The sequence below is a fragment of the Tachysurus vachellii genome, chromosome 14 (assembly GCF_030014155.1).
Source record: "Tachysurus vachellii isolate PV-2020 chromosome 14, HZAU_Pvac_v1, whole genome shotgun sequence".
NCBI classification, from domain to species: domain Eukaryota; kingdom Metazoa; phylum Chordata; class Actinopteri; order Siluriformes; family Bagridae; genus Tachysurus; species Tachysurus vachellii.
The window spans coordinates 8,209,682-8,233,471 of NC_083473.1; the positions used below are offsets into that span (position 1 = coordinate 8,209,682).

The 23,790-nt window shown below is 38.1% G+C and overlaps 1 protein-coding gene across 7 annotated transcripts in view; it reads right to left on the bottom strand.

The window, feature by feature from the left end:
- Positions 1-15,628, bottom strand: part of enox2 (ecto-NOX disulfide-thiol exchanger 2) — a 247,092-nt gene extending 231,464 nt beyond the window's left edge. For 3 of the 7 annotated variants that reach the window (XM_060887126.1, XM_060887130.1, XM_060887122.1), the window contains exon 1: positions 15,508-15,614. The gene's annotated coding sequence lies outside the window, so the exon portion shown is untranslated. Of the gene's footprint in view, positions 1-9,679; positions 9,883-12,349; positions 12,454-15,507 lie in introns of all 7 variants that reach the window. The other 4 variants (XM_060887124.1, XM_060887128.1, XM_060887123.1 and 1 more) reach the window with 3 other exon arrangements.
- Positions 15,629-23,790: the final 8,162 nt, after the last annotated feature.

Here is a 23,790-nt window from a genome sequence, read left to right on the forward strand (position 1 = left end):
TGAGCAAGCTCTTGAAGGTTTAAGGTCTCCACACGGTTAGCCGATACGTTTACTTTCACAGTATTCGGCAGGCATCTTTATGTAGGCTGACTTATAGGAGAGCTTCGTGTTTGTCAGTGTGTTTGTCAAAAGTGACAAAAAGTGTTTGTCAAAAACATATCCTACAGCTAATATAAATAGATTGAGAACCGGGAATTAAAATAAGCTTTTAGAGAGGAGTTAACACAATAAGATTGTGTCTTTTTTTTTTTTAATTAGTGCTTGCTAAAGGGCCTGGGAATGAGGTGGGTCTGAAGAAAGGGTTTCAGCTGTTCAGACAATCTGGGAATTGGGGGGTAGCAGGACAGAAAGGAGCATCGGTGCATGTCATCCTAGTACTTTAAGGTAGGCAGATAGACGATGGGTCAAGTCAGGAACGTGGTGGAGACCAGGGTTGGATTAAGGGCCTTCAGTTAAGGCTCTCGGTCATTGATCAGAAGTTTGTAGGTTCAATCCCCTGCAACGCCAAACTAGCACTGATGGGAGGAAGGCATCTTCTTCAACAGCGTATTTACGGCATTTGTATTGAGAGTATTAGCTGTATTTATGACATTTGTATTGACAGTATTAGTATTTGCTGTATTTATGACATTTGACTGACAACAACTTACATTCATCTAATTTATATAACTGAGCAACTGAGGATTAAGGGCCTAGCAACGACCGTTTGGCAGTCCTCATATTCGACCAACGCCTTAACGACTGAGCTACCGCTATCACCAAATGATGGATGACCTTGCGGTCTGACCCCAGCTTCATAATTTATGTGACAAAAAGGATGTCACTGTGCTGTAACGTCTATGTAACAAATAAAGCCTTATTTTGTATAACCTACTATTCCATATCTAAGCCTGATGTCTCAAAAACCTAAGCACTAAAAGGAATAGGAATACTAAGACACGCTAAAAAACACACACAGATTTAAAACAACATATCAAGACATCAGAGTGTTCAAACATCAAATTGAATACTAGCCAGTGTGCAAAATGCCAATCTTGATGAGGGTTAAAAGTGATAAGACAAACAGAATGAAAATAAAGCTTATGGATCGGTTGCCTTGAAACGTTAGCAAACCAAGATATCTTTCCACCGCACTGCTTACATTTCTTTTCCTCTATGCATGAATCTGTAAGGAAAACCAGTCTTACACTTCACCTCTTACTCTCAGCCCCACTCTCTAACTGGGCCTGACTGTTGAAAGTGATGTTTATTCTGTTCTTCATGCAGTCTTTTTGAAATCTTTGGCAACATTAAATTGTTACCTAAAGTCCATCCTGGAAGACCAAAGACAAAACACCAAAGACCAAAGCCTGAAGGAAAAGGGCTACTAAAATTTTAATGCCAGATGATGCAGGGTTGAAATCCTGAAAGTATGATGAGTAAAATCCTTGGCAGAAAGACATGTCTCAGTTGACAGAATAGAAACATTTAGTCACAAACCTGCACTTCAGAATACATTAGCTTGAAAAAAAAAAAAAAAAAAAAAAAGACGTAATGAAAGTCTCAGACGCATTACATCTGTCTGTGCACAAATGACTGAATCTCTTACAGTCCTGTTCTCTCTCGAAGTTTGCAAATCGTAAACCGTTAAGAGATTTTTAAACAGGGTGGTTAATGAAAGCTGAATGCTTGTTACGCTGCTTGAGCCCTCACGTGAATGAGCTGTTGTGATTGAGCTAATGCCAGCTTAATGTCTTCATCTGCATATAAATATGTATTAACGAATCCACGGCAAACAAATTGACATGATTGCGTGCACACGCAAAGCAAAAAAAAACTCACAATCCGTATGTGGAATTTATGCAGATTCACACTTGTTATTTCAGCTGTGTGGATTTTAATAAGGCTGGTGCGAAATGAGAAAACTGAGGCACTGAGTGGAAAAAAAAACTGTTGTTACATTTAAAGAAGCAATCCGGTGGCTATAGTCTAACCCACTTTTGACGAGTGTCGCAGGCTCATTGCTCAATCAAGCTGCCTCTTCAATGAACAGCAAGAAGCCAATTAGAGCGAGGAACGCACAGCAAAAATGACAGGATGTGATACTCCTCCCTCTCTGCCTATGCGCCTGGGCTGAGGATTATTGCACACCAATGCCTCTAAGGCATATTATTAGGGTCTATGAAATGCAAAATGCCCAGACAGAGACCCCCAGACGCTACTGATTACACCGAACGGTTGATGAGCTCCCACTAGGAATACAGACTTGCACAAAATCAATAAAATCTCAACATTCACGGTGCGTGTGTTAGTTTTGTGGGAGGACGGAGATAGCCGCTTGCTCTGACGGACAAGCGCTGACTACAAAACAGCGCTTATTGATTGCTAAAGGTGCCGTCTTTTGCTATCTACATCTTTTCTCATTTCCCCCGCTGCCCCTGAGGGTCAACGCAGTCTTTTGTGATGAGAAACGCTTGCCCGACTTTCTCCACCTGACCAAAACAACAGGGGAAATAAATTCGTACTAAATGGCGAAGGTGTGGGGGAAAAGTATAAATACGTGGCTCAAGGCAGGTGAAAATAGATTGTAGTGCGGTCAGGTTTGGTGAAGTGGGCTCTGTCCACGACGTGAATGGCAGTAAAAATAGGCTGCCTGAGTGGGATCTGCATCACAGGAGGACGCACAAAAATAACTCAGACAGCCTTGATATGGGTGAACGTCAGAAAAGAGAAAAGAGGCAGACAGAACTTTCTCATTGGTTTTACGTAGAAATTTACATAAAATCTGTTTTCTTTTTGTTTTTTTTTAAATAAAGCATGTGGGTTTACACCAGCACTTTACTAATAATATCTCTAGAATGTGAAGGAGAATGATTTCAGCACTGGACAGCGCCTCCTGAGAATGTCAGGAAAAAAAAAAGCATAAGATAAATAAGGCATTTCATCCTGGAATAAAGTGGCTTATATTAACACAACTTGTTTCACAGAAATGAAACGTAACTATAAATGATAAGAACTAGGACATCGTTATTTAATGAAGAAAACATTTTAACTGTTGGCAGTTTTTTGTGGGATACAACTTCAGAAATTCAGCTCTTAAGAAACTTTGATGCAGGAGCAGTAATCCTATTCCTGTCAGGTTTCACCATTGCCACACCATCATCGATTAGTTTCCTATAACATCAAGACCTTGCTGTGTTATTATTATTATTATATTGCCTTATAACTCATCTGACACACATTCAAATCTGTCGCTCTGAAACGGCGGGTCATAAAAAAAACTTGGGCTTGGAAAGTTATAAATCCTCGAGTGTCAACATGAGAGGGGGGAATAAAAATCATTCTTGTACCAGATTTCATCTAATTAAAGTGCAAACACACGGAGTTCAAACTATTTCCAAACTCGGTGCTGCTCTGCTGTAGAAACAGAAAACAGGACGATAGTAATCCATCTCTAGCTGAGACAAATCCATAAACTGCAGCCATTACAAGGACAATGAATCCTCGCATGAGCTCAATAGGAAGCCTTGATGCACATCGATATCACAAAAGGAAAAAAAAATGAATCACGTAGCAACCTTTGCAGTAGAAGAAAGTTAACAATCAGAAATTCTACTGCACAAGGCTATAAGCTTTCGCAAACCAGTTAAACAAAATCCACACAGTGACTTTGTAGGTAATTATGTGTGGTTGCTCTCAGAGTCACTGTAAGTTCACCGATGGCTAATGTGATGGTTCTTAAAGTTCTTCACTGATGTGCACAATAAAAAAAACATGTATACAGTATAAAGGGAATTTGATACGATTATTGTTATTATTATTTAACCCATTTACACCATTTTGTATCTCATTTTATACGACAGAGCAATTGATGGTAAAGGGCCTTGCTTAAGGGCCCAGCAGTGGCAGCTTAGTGGACCTGGGATTCAAACCCAGAACCTTCTGATCAGTAATCAACCACCTTAACCACTAGTCTACCACATCCCCACATCTCACAACCATGATTTCTTACAGACTTTGGCAAATGTCTCTTATTTTATATTCGGTACTAGAACATGAAGGAGAGTCAAATCACAGGTTTCTATTAATGTGTTCTTGCTAATATTGTAACATGCTGTTATTTAATGAGGCTGAGCAATGATACTCTCCAGTCATTATTCCATTCAATTCACGATACTGCCTTCACGATTTAATTTAAAATAAATAATATTTTTTTTAATTAGTTAAGATTTTAACAAAATGTGAATGAGCATTTAGGACTGAAAAGACTTCTTTTTAAATCCTGTATTATAAACAGTGCAAAATAAAGTGCATTTTTGTCTGCATAAACCTAAATCAGAAATAAATTGCTACAAAAAAAGTTTAATAATGTAATGAAAACTTACTATAAAATCATAAAAAAAAATCCTAAAATATTTATTATTTAAATATTTGAATAAAGAAAGGGACTGAATGACTGAAAAGTGCTGTGTAGCAGAACTAGAGCTCCAAAGTCGGATAAACTACCCGGTTTCTGTGGCCTCTCTTTTCACACACAGTGATGATGAGACTAATGTGCTCTGTATGTATTTGTGCAGAATGGGACACCTAGTGTGAAAAACAGTGCAAATGCATTACACAGAACAAAATGAATGGAAGAGACGCGTCACGGTTCATGTCATGGTCTATCGTCAGACCCGTAATAATTAATATGGTGAGAGTATTCTATAAGCAGTTCACGTTTTCTTCCCAACTTTAACAGAAAATGAGGGAACCATTTATTCACTGTCGATTTTCTTGTAGTCTACAAGAAATACAACACTAAAATACTTTGGGGTAGTAACAGTGTGCAGGGTTTGTTCTTTTGGACGCAAGCATGGAAACGTTTGCATTTATTATTGATATGATGCTGCTGTTTTTTTTTTTCAATGTATAAATGTATATATGTGGTACGGTAAGTATAATGTTCCTATAAATTTAAAGTATATTCCAAGGAATCGGATGAACACCAGACCCATATTTTTAAGCCATTTGCTCAAATGTCATCTGAGTGAACCCCCACTTGCTCATTAATTTCCCCTTATGTCTGACATTTCAGCACAGCGGATGATTGCCCTGTCTCTCACACTGAGATCTTGGCCTTCATTTTATTACATTTCAATGTCAGGACAATCCCCATGCAACTTTTTTTTTTTGTTTTCAACTCACTATTTTACTTTAGGAAGCTATGATTAACAGCGGTTTCATATTTGCATTTTTATCAAAAAGGACCACAGTTTGGCAAACCACAATCTTTGGATGTTGCACAGATACAAGCTGCCTCTTAGATTAGCCATTTCTGGGTTTCATCACTTTGCCCTGCTTGTGTAATAATGCAAAATGCAATGGCTGAAGAGAAAAGCAGGTAGACATGCCATTTATTTCAGTGTACAATTAATTGGCTGCAAATACTAAGTGAAAGCTTTCTCGAAAGCCAGTTCCGTGCAGTACACTTGGTGGTGTCAGGAAGCTTTTAAAATTAACACACACACACACACACACCCCTTGCACTCTGCAAAGCATTATGGATCATTGATTACCTTATCATCTGAACGTGAAAAGCAAACATTCATTGCTGTTTCTATGCTTTAGACAGAAAAAATAAAAAGCCAGAGTGTGGAGTGTTCGTATTACATAAACCACCTGGAAATACCCAATGACAGCATTCGAAGAGATAAATTTACAAAAACGTGTGACAAGAACAGAGGCTAATGGATTTTCAGAGCTCATTCAGGACGCACTTTATGACCCGTCTGAAGCGCGGTAGGACTCATCTTTTTCATTCCAGCTGAATTGTGTCTTCGACGTGACTGCCACGCAAACCTATTCAAAACCGGTTAGTGGTTGGAGCTGTGATGGGCTTGTTTTTCTTTAGAGGAGATGGGCTATCCAGGAACACGTCCTATGCCGATTTAACAGAAACGCAAGTTAATACACTGTGGCTCATTGGTATTTAAGCGGAACGATATATAAGGAATTAAAAACAGAGTGTAACGTAAATCAACAATGAGGTGGTGTTGAGTCATTAACACCTCCATGTTGATCCTTTTCTTGTAACAGCACACCCAGATGTCTTATGAAACAAAAAAAGGTGTTACAAGATGTCTGGGTGTGCCGTAACACTCTGACACTGACCAGTGCTTCCATAAATGCGAATCAACATCTCCTTCAACCGAGCAATGGTTTTAATCCGTTTAGAAGTCTGTAAAAGTCCATGTGAAACAGCAACGATAATGTACATGATGATGGATCGCTTGAATTTTGGCATGAACTGCGCTCAGAGCCGCTGTCACAGAATTCACTCACACCTAATTTGACCAATCGGATTCGAAAAAACTCAACACTGTGACGTAATGAGGACTGGTTAATGACGCACCTTTAAAAGGGCAAGTGAATTTTATTTGAATGGGAAAATGTTATCAGATTTTCAGAGAAATAAATTATCTGTGTAACTTGTAATGAAACCTTTACAAGAAGAGCGTTTTCTATCAACTGCCTTGTTACTATTAGCAACAGCGGAGTTGGTCAGTGGTTATAAATGCACTGATACCTTGGATACTCTCAAAAATGGTTTATCAATACTTGTATACAACTGAGCAGATGGGAGATAAGGGCCTGGATCAAGGGTCCTTGGTAGGAGTGGGGAAACTCACAACCTTCTAATCAGCGATCCAATGTCTTAAACTCAGAGCTGCCATAGCCTTATGTTATAGAAGAGCTGTAATAGTGCACTGGTAGATTTTCTTGTGTTGTTTTCTCACTAAAGCATCTCATATGAAATGAATCAATGACAAGGAGTCATATAGAAACGAGTCCTAGAAATCATGACTAAAAACTCTTCTAGAGAGGATTTTTTCAATAAAGGAAATAAACAAGAAATGAGACACAATTACAAGAGAAGAAAAAAAGCAGAGCATGTAATAAATAAAGTCATTTAGGTGGTGAGTAATATTTCATCATGTGGCCAGTTCCAATCCTGGAGCATCGAAGTCACTTCTCTCACACTTGCCTCCCAAAACGGTATTTCAAAATGGAAATTGGGGATCCGTTTATTATCGAGGTTTTCCAAATATCTTGGCTTTGGATCCATTTTTCCTTGATTATCTTTGTCCATGATAATACTAATGGAATGAGGACGAGGATTAAGGGCCCGGCACACAGTTTCAGCTACATAAGCTGCCCCTACAATGCAATAAATATTTTAAACAAGGCTTGGTGAAGGGGCTCGGCTGCGAGGCAACCTGATATGAGCTTTTAAAGCCTGACATGCATTAAAAAATGGTTAATGCGCATTCTTTTCACATGACAGTTTACGTACGAGTGCTCTGAGGTAATGTAGGTCAAACGTACAGCTTTCAGGAAAAACTCAGCCTCTCAAACACACGTTATGTCCTTTAGGCAATTGTCTGTACTAGAATGGTGTCCAGTGTGTGTGTGCCCTGCGATGGGTTGGCACTCCGTCCAGGGTGTATCCTGCCTTGATGCCCGATGACGCCTGAGATAGGCACAGGCTCCCCGTGACCCGAGGTAGTTCGGATAAGCGGTAGAGAATGAGTGAGAGAGAATGGTGTCCATAAGCTTTTATAAATAAAATCGGGTTTATGGTCGTGTCTCTTTTCAAGCATGTTGTACAATAGTGTTATGCTGCTATGACATTTCTTAATATAGAATCTTTGACTCCATTACAAACACTAGTTATTGTAAATGACACGAGCTTTATACATGCCATTAGATATACGGCGGTGCTACAGTACCATTTTTTTCAGACTGAGTATGATTACATGTTTGTGGTGCTTTAATACAAACAATTAAAGAAACCTAATTAATATTAATCATAATGGACGACACAGAACGTTATATTTTTAACCAAGTTTCCCTGCTTTAAGCAGCATAAATGAAGAGCACAAATACGCTACTAGGCGTGTTCATTAAGTGTTTGTTTGTTTATAGTTTTTCAGCATCGATGGCTATTTTCATGGCTGCATCAAGGTAGGTAAAGCGAGATATTATAGAGAATCTTACAGTCTTTCTATGGTGTCAGTAACAGACTCCTAAATGTGTATTTTACGAGTAAAAGCCTTGTCTAGTGTTCTTAATAGCATGGCATTCCATTCATACGGGTTTAACGGTCTTTTACGTGTTACAGAGATCACATGCTGGGGGTTCATCTCTGTTTAGTAGTAAAATGTGTGAGCTTTGAGTGGCTTGTACTTTAGAATGTTAGCTAGTGAAAAATGGGTTTTGTTCCTGAACAATGCCTCTGTACATTTGTAAGTAAATATTTTGTATTCAATTCTTTGTAATCCCTTCCCCATTAATGACCAGTATCACTTAGCATTGTCTGTGGACATTGTTTCTCGCCTAGTGTGCATTGTTGCTGTTGTGTTGCCGGTAATGAAATCGTCCCGCTGAGTTTAATGGGTGAGAGGTTTAATCAGGCTATTTGTGTTACAGGCAGATGATGCAGCTCCATCCTCTTGATATTTTGGCAGAGAGCACGGTTTACTGTCTGCTTTGCTTCGATTGCCATCGATAAAACTTACAAATCTAGATTGAGGCCATTTGTTGTGGTCATTTCGTTACCTTGACGTCATCGTATTGCGGTATCATGTGGCACCAGTAAAACGTCCCTAATACGCCAATAACAAACATAGCGTGAGAAGGTGCATTGCATCATAAAGAGGAGAGCATCTAAATATACTCTCCTGTGTGCATAGACACTTAGTGTGAGACATTCGAGTTTTTCTGCAAAGGAGTCTTCTCAGAAGAGCTGAATGTATCTTAAACATTGTGATTGTGATTCTACAAAGTAAATAAAGCTAGAAAATTCATTCAACCATCAATAAGACTGAAGCGTACAGAGACTTTGTGGGTGGTGGTGGTGGTGGTGATGGTATCTTCAGGGTGGCCACACACACTCAAGCGCTCAGAGTGAAATGCGAATCATAATGACCGAGTCCACGTCAGAATTAAAAAAAAAAGCCTATTACTGTAGGTCTTCCACAGCACACAAAGTGGCATAACATATTCATTTAGCTTCCTTTCCCTACACACATAGTATATGTTCAGCCCTGACAGATTAATCTACAGTAAAAGAAATCTACTTCATTAAAAGTAGATCAAAAGAGCAGCATGAAAGCAGTGCAAGTGGAGAATAAAGCCTCCCGCTGTGCCTACAATGATGGTGAAAAAGCATACTCTTGGATAAGCCTCCTGGAAGAAGATTGCAAAGACTGTCGGGTGTGTTGGCCTCGAAGTGTGTTGATTATGGGGATCAGGACTGAATCAGAAACAGATATAGTATGGGTACCAGTATGATCCACTGAAATGTCAGAAATGGTGGGAAATGAAGTCAACTGGGATATGTCAATGTAAATAGTGAGTAGTCTCACTGTATAGTCTCCATCAAATACATATCCTCATGCTAGGTAAAATAAAGAATTAAATAAAGGCTTTCTAGTCAAGGCCTGAGGATTCCATCAAGCAAAATCCCTATTAGAGAGGACTTGTTCAACCATGAAAAAAAAAAGCACTTTTTTCCCCTCCAGGATGTAGTGCTTGGTAAAGAGCTAAGTCATCAGTCTTTGAAGACAGGCAGTGACTCAGTGACTCAGGGAAAGTTCATTCTAACACAAAGGTGCCAGGACAAAGTCCTGAGTCTTGATGAATATCATTCTGGTACCTTGAGGGACGGTGTGTTAAGCCGTCGAGCCAGCGCGAGGTTTGATCAGTCAAAGGTGGAGGTCCAAGTATCCATGTTTATCGTGATGCATCTCAGACATACACAGCTCTGCCTTGCTGGAATTTCAAGACCGGGATGATGAGCGGCCGTCTGAGATGACATATCTCCCAGACGTGCTAAGACATGAGCTGAAACCTGAGTGTCTGAGGGAGGAAAGGAAAGGATATTACTAGAGTTGTGCACGGGTGGTTGAAATCACAGAAATCACTATTTCAGTATCTAGCTGAAATATGTCCAGAGAATACAATAAGGGGAAAAAAATCACATCTGGCAAAACTTTGATACAAACAGCAGCACTGTAATGAAGGAGAAGTTCAGGTGTGTGTCGCCGTTAAAAACGTCATTTTTCTTTCTGGTAGCACTGAAGATTACAGTCTGACATATTGAGCTGACCTTCAGTAAAGCTTCTACTGTGCAATTCAGATTTCTGTCGATTATTCCTCTGGATGTTCTCTGTGAAACATATGAAACAAAACTTTAATTGCAGTGGAAAATTATGCTACAATAAAGATCCCTTCCAGCCTCCCAGCGATTATCCAAATATCATTCATCACCTTTTATGGATATTTGAATAATAAAATTAGCAGAAGGGACATCCCTACCTATTGTCTCACGTTGGGAATAGAGGAACAATAGAAGAAGATCTAGTGCTGTGCCTTGTGGGACGCCAGTAGAGCGTGTGCTTAGAGTAGATATGGATAGCACATGATAAGATGCTTGAAGCTTCTGTACAGCATGAAGCTTCTCAGTAAAATCTCTACACTACCAAAAAAAAAGATGATGATGATGAAGATTATCGTTATGATTTCGACACAATGTGTATATCTATATAATAATTGTATATCTTGTATGGTGTGCTGTACCAAATTGAACCTCCCAGACTAGTTTCAGCTCCTTTTCATTCTGATGGTTATCTGATAAAGATCGAATCAACACTATAGATTTCATTCAAATACATACAATACTAGGGCAATGACAAAAATGACCAACCTTTATTCTCCAAATGTAACCTGAGGCTATTGACAGTGCAGCAGTCTCAAAATATAAGCAGAATCACTTTGTTCGGGGATTATAAAAGGGTGTGCTCCAGTGCTCTGAAATCACTCTAATAGAAGGGCAGTGAAACAACTCACTCCTCCAGCTCTGCTGAGCAGTCTATTTCCCCTCATTTCACACTTACACACTTACACACACACACCTACTATCCTCACCCAGCAAATGAATGTGTCACTCTTGAAGAAGGACTCGGCTGATATTAGTTCCGTCACACCAATTATGTATTACCCTACTTCAGGTCCGTTTTAATCACACTGTCACTGGGCCACTTTAGCTCTTCTAATATCATATTGGATTAATAAAATGGGTCTGCGTCAAAGAACCACATCAGGCCTTGAGGCACTGTTACAACTTTTGCACATGTAGTTGGAAGAACAATCACCAAAAAGAGAGGGAGTGGGTGAAAAATGGATATGAGAAAAACGTTCATTCATTCATCTGTAGGAAGTGCTTCGACCTGCTCGTCTGTCTTTCCTGGGAACGATAAGTATGAGGTTGGAATATGCCGTGGATTGTACGTTACAGGACACCATGCATGACAATTTTATAACATTTTTTTTTAGGGAGGAGGGAGAAAACCAGAGAACCCAGAGGAAACACATAAGCTCAAGATCATGCAGGTGATATCCTACATTCATAGCATACAAGAGGGTTGTGGATTATGTGTCAGTGAAGCAGGGTGACATTAAAGCCTAGATTATCCAAAAAGCCCATCGGTGATGTCCCATCGGTGGTGGCTCAAGTGGTTAAGGCTCTAGATTGTTGATCGGACAATCTGGGATCAAGCCCAAGCACTGTTAAGTTGACACTGTTAGCCCTTAACCTTCTCTGCTCCAGGGATGCTGTATCATGGCTCACCCTGCACTCTGACCTCAACCTCCAAAGTTGCAAAAAAATAAATTCACTGTGCTGTAATGTATATGTGACAAAATAATTGCAATAGATTATGTAAACCCAAAAAAGCCTCTTTGTCAGTTCTCAACCCCTGAGCCACTTCATTTGAACAATATATTTAATAGAGAGTTCGAGGGAAGCTGACCTACGCACACAGAGCAGCAGCATGTATGAATAAACAAACAAACAAGCCCCGCCCCATCATACATGAGAACTATCTATGCAAGTCATCTACATTTCAGCCAGTTACAGACAGCGCATTAAATTTATCTCAGAGGCAGCCTTTTGGTCCTGGGATTGAACTCAAAACCAAAAGTCAAAGAGCTTCTACCACTTTGCAATCCAGGTCATTTCTTCCATACAAGTTCCTCTAAGTGTTCTTGGAAAACATGCTGTTGTTATGATCATACCTAGAATCTTTGAGGAAACTAAATGAATTTTCCTAAAGACACAACCAAAGCACAAATGCATTTTCTTTGGTTTCTAAGATGACATGCATTGATATACAACTCCCAACTGTGAAACAAACAAAAGAGCGACCTCGCTGTAAACCCAGCTTTGATCAGACTCCATGTAAACAGTTGCTGCAACATCAGTCTGGAGAATCAGTTTGAGGAATCCTGACAGCCATGTGCTGGAAGCAGCGAGTGTGTTTCTCACGTGTTGCTCGGATGCTAGACTTTTCCATGAGGAACGGCAGCGTGGACATGACGCCCGTGCGGATGACACTCCTGCTCTCTGCGTCACTCGCCACCCTCTGCTCTCTGAAAATAGTAAGGATGCATGGGAGTGTAAAATCTGATGGAATAGAAAGGCGGTGCAGCCGGCCATGCGGCAAGATAAGAAAAAATTACTGCCGTGACTGAGGAGGTCAAAATCCCGCCTCACAAGCAGACGTGTTTCAGGTGAACCTGTCAAACTCGGCGCATACTCAGCATGAAAACTCTTGCCTACATTTAGCAGCATGATCCCTGGCTCTAGCTTTCAGACTGCAGGTACTCTGTTGGTGATTTGTGATGGGAGACTTGGAACAAACTCTGGTCCACCTCACAGTGGGGGGCGAATATGAATGCAAAAGGAGCTGAGTGACAGCAATACATCTTGCTTCCTCCATAAAACCGTCCTGTTTAAACGTTTTCAATATCTTTGCCACATCACCGACGCCTACCTGAAAGTTTTTTTTGTCGCTGTTATTGAAGGGAAGAATTTATTTGCAATATTATCTCCAAACTCCATAGCACAAATGTATGTTCCAGTTTGGTGTTGTGCAGTAAGTAATTGCTCCACTTACTAATTAGTTGGCAGCTATGAATAGACTGGCAGTGAAATATCTACAGAAGGAAAAACAGCTGGTGTTGTTTTAATTCATTTACAAAGAATATGTGCTGCCACTATTTACTGTGAAAAGGAGGTTGTGCAGGCGGATAGATGTTCAATGGTTTAACAGGGATTAGCTGAAATTGGTTAGGCTCAGCTGACATGATTTTGGGAGGTGGGAGGAAACAGGAGAACCCAGAAGAAACCAGCATGTAAACGGGGAGAATGGGTGAACAATAAGGGGGGCTAAAGATCATACAATTACGTGTATTTATGCAAATTAGGCTTTGTCTAATTGAATACGCATATATTTGCATATATTAAAAAACTGGAGATGGCCCTAATCAGATATCTAGGATCGGTATCAAGATGATGGCAACCAAAAATATATATATGCATAGAAAAAAAACTGCATCTGAAAAAATGAAACTTTTTTCCTCTTTTTTACCTCTTACAATTTTTATTAAATTTTCTATGTAGTTGATTTTGTATGAAAGCTTAGTTTTTGTGATGTCATGTTTTTTGCTATGTAGTTTTCTTTACATTCTTAGAACATTCTTCTTTAAAAAAAATAAAAAAATAAATAATAATAATAATAATAATAATAATAATAATAAACATTTTGAATAATTTTTAAAGCAGATTTTAAAGAATAAAAATAAGCTGGGTATGGTTATCAGCTGCTACTAAAGTTTCAGTATCAGTATCATGTCAGAAAAGAAAAAGGGTTATCATGCCATTTCAATAGAAATCCAGATATATTTTCTGTTGATGTTGCTAGAATTAAAATGTTATTTACCTGAAAAATGCTTGTAACAAAGTTTGTAAGAATATTTATTTTTCTTTGATTAATTAATAATTTAAACACACTGGTGTAAATAAATGATTATTATTATTTTTTGGAAATAAATTCTAACATGAATCCAATAAAAATATTTTAGGAAATTCCTCTGTAATGGCCTTTTAATTACAGAGAGGAATGAATGTGCGCAATTTCATGAAAATCATTTTTGGTGATTTTTGGTGCTGAATTCAAAAATTAAATGATTTTTGTTGAGGCTTTAAAAATACAGTGGTTTGTGGGTTTTCGTTTTAGTTAGTGTGGTTTATAAAATAATTTAACATGTATATTACAATGACACATTCACATATCTGTTATATGGCCAAAAGGATGTGGAATCGTGACCATCACACCCATATGTGCTTGTAGATCATGTCATTCCAGGTTCATCCCCACTTTACTATTATAAAAACCTCCAAACTTCTGGAAAACATTTTGTCTGGGGATATTTGTTCATTTGTCCTCAAGGGCATTAGTGAGATCAGACACTGATGTTGCATAAAAAGGTCTGGAGTTCAGTCTGTGATTTCTCAAACCAGGTCTCCATGGATCTCACTTTATGCACAGGGGCATTGTCATGCTGGAACAGTGTCTGGGCCTGAAATTGTAATCCAAAGACATTCTAGACAATTGTTCAAAACAGTTTGGGGAAGAACCACATATAGGTGTGATAGTTAGGTGTCCTCATATATACTATGTATATGAGGAAAGGAGCTTCTCAGTGATGTATAACACCACATCCCAAGTGGGAAGAGCTTAAGGCTCTCTTTAAAGCTGTTAATTATCAGACCATGTGTTCTCTAGATTTATCCATATTTCACACTTATTTGTAATTCATTTAAAACTATAATTAAATAATATAAGCAAGTTATTCCACCTGTAAACTATAGATTTTTTTTGTCGGCTTGTGTCGTAATGTAGCGTAGTAAATATAAAGAAACTGTACGTAATATTGTATGTAAAAAAAAAAAAAAAAGAATTGATTTTAAAAAAGATTTTTATATTCTGATATTGTTCAAGTCCAGCATGTTTTGATATGCAAATTACCACGACGGAATAATGAATATGCAAATTTGCCCGTGGCGTCATCTCGCGACTTTAAGTGAGCGTGTTACAAAAAAACAACGTCTTGTTGTCTATTTAGAGCTACACGACATCTTTTCGTCTTTTTGTTATTCACCGGTAGTTTTTTATTGTTAAATGAGATAATATCGTACTTTTGCGCTTTATTTGAGGGGGCGTTGTTAAATAAGTACGAGTTTAAATGGTGGAAGTGGGCGTGGCTTAATTAAGCGCGAGACGAAAACTGTAGCTAGTTTAACAGGAAAATAAACAGAATAAAACTTTCGTTCAGAAAACCATGCAGCGACATATTCTCAGTTTAACCTCAGTCTAAATGAGAAGTCGGTGTCCTAGACAGCAAAACGGCAGCACGAGCCACTCTATGTAAATAAATAAATAAATAAATAAATAAATAAATAAATAAATAGAATAAACTCAACTTCACGCGCATGTCCGTTATTAGCCAGCATGCTAACCGACTGACACTCACAGTCGCTTAAAGGACTCAGTACGTGGTTAAAACATCTTGTAATACGATCTCCTTTCTCTCGCTATTACCTCTGATGTTAACGTATCATTAACACAGTGCTCTACTCACGGCGTAACTTTTCCACCGGCGAGAAAGACTCCTCAACTTCCGCTTGGTTACTAGGCAAGCTGCTCTGAGCAGCAACGGCGCTGTCAGTGCCCATGTAAACACTAAAGGCATTGTGGGAATGTGGAGCTCGGGGCGTGTCCTATTACAACATGGACTCCTACATGAGTGCACTACGTATCGTTCGAAGATGCGCCCTAGCTAGTGCACTAGATTTATAATTCAGTGCTATTTGGGATTCAGCGTGTTGTGTTCACAAGCAACGCAGCTTGTAGCTCCATCTACGGGCAGTACAAACTATTTAAAACACGAATCAGGAGTGTATCGAGTGATTTATATACAGTAAGGTTTCAAATGTGGAATATTTTAATTCTTGTCTTATTATTTCACCTCAACGCGGTTTAAATTAAATTAAGTTACACAAATTTGAAAAATCATGAGACTTTTAGTGGTGGAAGTTATATAAAATATTGTTAGTGAGTGATCCATTAGCCACTCAGGATTAATCATCCATCCATCTGATCCTACACAGGGTCACATCGGGAGCTAACTCACTCACTCACTCACTCACTCACTCTCTCACTCACAATCTCACTAACAATCTCACTCACTCACTCACTCACTCGCTCACTCACTCACAATCTCACTAACAATCTCACTAACAATCTCACTAACAATCTCACTCACTCACTCACTCACTCACTCACTCACTCACTCACAATCTCACTAACAATCTCACTAACAATCTCACTCACTCACTCACTCACTCACTCACTCACTCACTCACTCACTCACTCACTCACTCGCTCACTCACTCACTCACAATCTCACTAACAATCTCACTAACAATCTCACTCACTCACTCACTCACTCACTCACTCACTCACTCACTCACTCGCTCACTCACTCACAATCTCACTAACAATCTCACTAACAATCTCACTCACTCACTCACTCACTCGCTCACTCACTCACAATCTCACTAACAATCTCACTAACAATCTCACTAACAATCTCACTCACTCACTCACAATCTCACTAACAATCTCACTAACAATCTCACTCACTCACTCACTCGCTCACTCACTCACTCGCTCACTCACTCACAATCTCACTAACAATCTCACTAACAATCTCACTCACTCACTCACTCACTCACTCACTCACTCGCTCACTCACTCACAATCTCACTAACAATCTCACTCACTTACTCACTCACAATCTCACTCACTCACTCGCTCACTCACTCACAATCTCACTAACAATCTCACTAACAATCTCACTCACAATCTCACTCACTCACTCGCTCACTCACTCACAATCTCACTAACAATCTCACTCACGCACTCACAATCTCACTCACTCACTCGCTCACTCACTCACAATCTCACTAACAATCTCACTAACAATCTCACTCACTCACTCACTCACTAACAATCTCACTCACTCACTCACTCACTAACAATCTCATTCACTTACAATCTCACTAACAATCTCACTCACTCACTCACTAACAATCTCACTCACTCACTCACTCACTCACTCACTCACTCACTCACTAACAATCTCACTCACTCACTCACTCACTCACTCACTCACTCACTCACTCACTCACTCACAATCTCACTCACTCACTCACTCACTCACTAACAATCTCATTCACTAACAATCTCACTCACTCACTCACTAACAATCTCACTCACTCACTCACTCACTAATAATCTCACAATCTCACTCACTTACAATCTCACTCACTCACTCACTCACTCACTCACTCACTCACTCATTAACAATCTCATTCACTTACAATCTCACTAACAATCTCACTCACTCACTCACTCACTAATAATCTCACTTACAATCTCACTCACTTACAATCTCATTCACTCACTCACTCACTCACTCACTGACTCACTCACTCACTCACTCACTCACTCACTAACAATCTCATTCACTTACAATCCCACTAACAATCTCACTCACTCTCTCAATCACTCACTCACTCACTCTCTCAATCACTCACTCAATCACTCTCTCTCTCACTCACTCTCTCAATCACTCACTCTCTCAATCACTCACTCAACCACTCTCTCACTCACTCACTCTCTCAATCACTCACTCACTCACTCACTCACTCACTCTCTTAATCACTCTTTCACTCACTCTCTCTCAATCACTCTCTCGCTCAATCACTCTCTCAATCACTCACTCACTCTCAGTCAGTCACTCAATCACTCACTCACTCTCTCAATCACTCAGTCACTCACTAACAATCTCACTTACAATCTCACTTACAATCTCCCTCACTCACTCACTCACTCACTCACTCACTCACTCACTCACAATCTCACTAACAATCTCACTCACTCACTCACTCACTCACTCACTCACGCTCTCTCTCAATCACTCATTCACTCAATCACTCTCTCAATCACTCACTCAATCACTCACTCACTCTCTCACTCAGTCACTCAATCACTTAATCACACCAATATAACTTGAGAAAACATGTTTCTTGAGCACAAAGGCTCAACATGTTTGGGGTATAAACAATGTGGGACCAGAAACATTATTTCTTTGGTACGATACAGAATTCCAACTATTAATTTTCTGCTTATCATACACAAAGGCAGGAATAGATCCATCAACACCAGAGGTGCAAACATCCTAACCATTAACCAGCCCTCTGTGATACAGAATTCATTAATTATCATTAATATGAGAAGATTTTAAATTATTGCAACTGGGTGGCCAGACATTAAAGGAAGAATCCACCCACAAGCAGATATTTAGAATCTAAAATGGTATCTTCTGCTCTGATCAGTTTTCCTGCTCTAATTCAAGACATTTATTACAAATCTTTGTGTGTTTCAATACTGTCAACTTTATTCTGTGCTGTAACGGCATCCCATCCAGGCTTTATTCCATTCTCATGCCAGATCCACCACTATCCTGATTACTGATAACTGGTTATCAACTTATTCAACCTAATAAAAATTGATTCTAATAAAATGTTGTTTTTTAACAACCTCTCCACTTGCTTCTGTTTTTCTACCCATCCGGAGGCATGTTGTGTTCTGTGTCATGAAGATTATGGACCTTTAGTGAGAAGAGGCCAAACCTGTGAGGATCCTGAGGCATCTAGAGATTGTACCAGCATGAGTTGGATTCCATTTAATGAGATTTCAGTTATTCAAAGAAGAGATGCCAACTACATGTGGTCTTTGTGGACAACAGCCTCCTCATCAATACACAATTGTCAGACTGTATATGACTGTAGAAAGGACATTATTCATAATAACAGTCTCTGGTATATTTATAACAATGTATTAGTGTCACCCAAATGAGGATGAGGTTCTTTTTTGAGTCTGGTTCCTTTCACTGGTTCTTCCTCTTCCATCTAAGGGAGTTTTTCCTCACCACAGTCACCTTAGGCTTGTTCATTGGGGATAAATACAATTAAGTTTTATGTAAGAAGACCATTTATGGCAAGAGTCTCCAGGAAAGACAATGGATTTCAGGTGCTTCAGATCCAAATGCTGATTTGTGAACGTCTATTATTACACCCAGTTCATTTTCTATACATTATATATCTTTTCATCTTTTTACAAATCCATATTTGCACACTCCAGATGTCAAACGATCGTGTCTGCTGGTTTGTTTAATCACATTTCCTTTGCTTAATCACATTATGGCAGGATTGTTTGACAGCAGATCATGCCGTAAATCATTAAAAAAGCAAATTTGTCACGTCAATGGCTCTACTAGTGCCTGGGAATCCATCCAAACATGCATAAGTGTGTCTTACGTAATCAATTTAATTGCACAGATCACATGCTGATTTTATTTGCATTAATGAAATTTATTTCTAGGTAACACCGTTCCTACAGTGGCACAGAGTGCTTCAGAATAGAGAGGAAGATTTCTCCCACAGTTTTCAGTACAGAGGAATTTTCAAAAAGTTGATGCTTTATAGTAACATAAGCTGAATTGAAATGCATTAAAAAAAAACAATATATATATATATATATATATATATATATATATATATATATATATATATATATATATATATATAGAATAAAGAGTTCAGGAAGTGTTTTTGGACAATGTCTGGGTTATAACAGTACAGTAGTTCTGCCATATCCCTACTGCTTTATATATATATATATATATATATATATATATATATATATATATATATATATATATATATATATAAAACAGTATATCTCATTGCTTTTTATATATTACTTACAGTGAATTTTCTGACTGGGAACAAAGGACTGCCTGAGAATATTTCCTAAAAATAAATAAATAAATAAACTTTTTGTATACTGTATAAGTAATCGTTTTGAAAAATGATATAACATTAATAACATTATACTTTTGCTTAGTGTGTTTTATTATTTTATTTGAAATAAACAGGAAAACACCCCTTTTATAAGGAAATATTAGCTCCATCAATTCCAGGTGTGTATAAATGTACAACATGCACTGCAATATATAAAACAACACTAATCTGTTTCAATATTTTATATATATTGCTTTCACTACTCTGTTATAAAACAGAACACTTCTTATTGCATAGCCTTGTTTAGTCAACAAGCACCGGCTTTCTCAAACACCGCTCTCGGCATCATCACAAAGCCTTTAATCTAGCAAAATGAACACTTTTTCTTTATAAACACAGCAAAAACAACTGCTTGAGTGAGAATCCAATTTACATTTGTGAAATCATTTCTCCTGCGTGAAAGCAGTGTGAAACTCTATTGCATCATCATCGTCGTTATTATTAACCGTTATGCCGTGCTACGATTTCCATTTCCATGAAATGATAGCACTCAGCTCAGCTTCTTTTACCGTTCACAGAAAGCGAAGCTGCAGGAGCTCTGCACCTATGTGCTTTTGCCTCCAGTTTAAACCCCACTAGAGAAGAAACACAATCACATGCTGGAAAATGAGAAGAAAAATCCATTAGAATTCATAGGCTTTTTTTTTTTGCATTGAGAGTACCTTTTGTTTTTAGAGAATATTTAAGCTACTTGGTCAATCATTTAGTTTAAAACCCTCTTGTAAAAATATGCGAGTGGATTCACTAACAGGATCTTCAGCTTTCAGTTGAGAGTTAAGTTATTAACATGTTAATGAAAATGTGATTTGGGAGCATTTCTGTTTTTAATTTACACTTACAGTAGATTTACACGTACAGCCAATTCACTTGTGTAGCACGTGAGATGCGATTCCGGTCCCCAGAACCTGAAAGCTACTTTTGGGAACACTAGTCAGTGATTCTGCACAGTAAATATTTTAGTAAAATTGAAAGGTTTGTATGAAATATAGCAAAGATTCTCTTTCCCTCCCTGTTTTGTGTGTGTGTGTGTGTGTGTGTGTGTGTGTGTGTGTGTGTGTGTGTGTGTGTGTGTGTGTGTGTGTGTGTGTGTTGCCCTGCAATGAACTTCCATGCAATTGAGCCATTTCTTCTTATTCCTCCTTCTAGAGCATGTTTGGTTTAATTTTCCACACCAATTGATAAAATAAAATACATTTAATTATTTTTTATTTATTTAATATTTATTATAATAAATATAAAGTAAAACAAATCTTCACCCTTTTCAACTTACAATTATCTCATTTATACAGCTGAGCTTTTAAGGGTTAAGGGCCTAGCTCATTGACCCAGCTTGATGGCCCTGGGATTCAAACTCACCCAATCAAAGTAGCCCAACACCTTAACCACTGAGCTACCACTTCCCTCAAAAAAGGTCATGTTTAATACATACTGACCAAATTCTGCACATTAAATTCTATTACCCCTTCTTATCACTTCTTATCTCTATTCATTCTTTCTTTTTTATATTTAGTTTCATAAACTTAGTTGTATAATGTATATAATGGTGCATGTGATTGAATCTTAAATCTTGAATCTAAAAATCAGGTTACGTTTGCTTATAGAACGTTTGTGTTTTTTCCCCATCGGTAATACAGAACCACTTTGAGCATAGTAGAGGATTGTGATTGATCTTTTTATTAGTTAATCATCTACTGCAATAAAGGTAATGAATTAAAAAAAATTAAGCTGATGCTACTTTGGGGGCAGTGTAGAATTGCGTTACCTGAATTATGTTACCTGATAGCGGCCACTGACCCTCAGAAAAACCCTGAAACCCTCTTTAACATCCCGTCTTCTGCAAGGTGGTGACGTGGTGTGAAGCATTGCTTGGAATATTGCTGTAGCTGTGTGTTAGCTTTTTATAAAATACAGAATACAGATTGTCAATGAGCCATTACTGGGGCTTTCGATCTTAGACTACTGACTAGCTTCTGATAAAAAAGCATCTGAAGTACTGCATTTGAACCCAGGTCTTTTTTTCTGTTGGGTTTTTCATTTTCTCTTGCTACGCAGCTCATTTCCCTTACACAAGGAAAAAAAATGATAATTATATATATATATATATATATATATATATATATATATATATATATATATATATATATATATATATATATATAAAGAGTCTGGCAACCTTTAAGGTGTCATTTATTTTTGTGCAGACTAGCCCATAAAGTAACACAATATAAAAAAGAGCTCGGTGAAAATAGCTGTCCTCAGCTACACCGCATTTCTGCTGCAGTAATATTAAACTTTATCGATGTATAGTGATTTGTACTTACAAACGTCTGGACAGAAAGGAGCTAGACAGGAAGTAGAAACTGAGTAGACACACACACAGACACACACACACACATAAACACACAGACACACACACACACACACATACACTGTGCGGAGCTGGGTATCTACTTTCTGAGTGCTTAGTGATGTAGCGCTAGTCAAAGTCAACACACACACAAACACACACACACACACACACACACACACACAGTGACTAATCTGTGTAATTTGTGTAGAAGTGATGTTATGCTACCTCAGGGTACGTTTAGCATTCATCAACTTTTTGCTATGCTAAGATTTAGCTTGCTAACAGCTTTTCAAACATTCCTCTTAAGTGTTATTGAGTTGCGGTGTCTGAGAAAGGGATTTGCAATACCGTCTAGACTACCAATTTTAAACACAAAGCACTTACCTTTAAACCTGAAAGAATTGCACGATAGATAATGGGACCTGAAGAAGCAGGAGGCTAGGATATTGTCAATATATTGTTGCAGGAAGAATCCTAGTAGTAATTATCACATTAATCACTGGTTTAATTCAACAATACGACTTTCAGCCGCATTAATCAGTGGCTTATGGAATAGCACCTGATCCAGCACATTATATTAATTACAAAAACTAAAGTAAATAAAACTAAAAAATGATATTTGTTATTTTGCCATTTGTATTTTTGCTACAATGTTATTTATCCCAAACTTTGAGAAAGTAAATATATTTGTACAAGTAAAAAATGTGTGTATTTTGATGAATGCCAATCACATTTAAATGACCAGGTGTCAGAACAGCTGATTTGCATTTGGTGACGCCCACAAAACTCCATATAAGGCAATGTTCACAGTGCTTAAATGAGATTATTTGCTCAAATGCAAAATTTTTGATTTTCTCAGAGGTAAGGAAAGTTAATTTAACTTACAACTATTTTTTCAAACTGATCATTTTTCATGAACACCAAATTCTTGTGGCTTATATGAATGATTTATCGACAAAACGTTCGGCATATAAAGGTGGTTATAATCGCACATAACTGAAAGACAGCTATGTTTTTGACAAACTCACCCCACATGGAAATCACATCATGTCTATTAAATCTGACTGTACTGATCTTTTTAACACTTTAGTAGCATGTAATATTATTACAAAATTGAAGCACTGACTGTTTATCTGTTTATCAGTGCCACAAACTGGCAACCTACTAGTGGATAATGCTATGCTAGCTGTCTGTTCAAAATATGATCAATGAAATAACAAGATGGCATTTCCCAAATGTGGAGTTTAAAACATTTTTTTTGTGCTACATTTAAAGCAAATTGTGCAGCTAAAATGCAATTTGTTTTTTTTTTTCTCCATCTAAATTGCACATAATTGGGATCCTTCAATATGATCATCCAGGAGCTCTACACATGTGTGGAAACACCTGATCATTGTTGTACAAAATTACTATTCATATCAGCTGGCAACTGGATTTTTATCAAATTTCTGGAGCAGTGTTTGGGAAAAATATCGTCTAGGAATTCTTTGGTTTTAATGCATTTAAAGCACTTGAAGAGATGAGACAGAAGCCACTCACCTCAAGCTTGCTCAACATGCTTAGCCTTGTCAGATTTTTATTG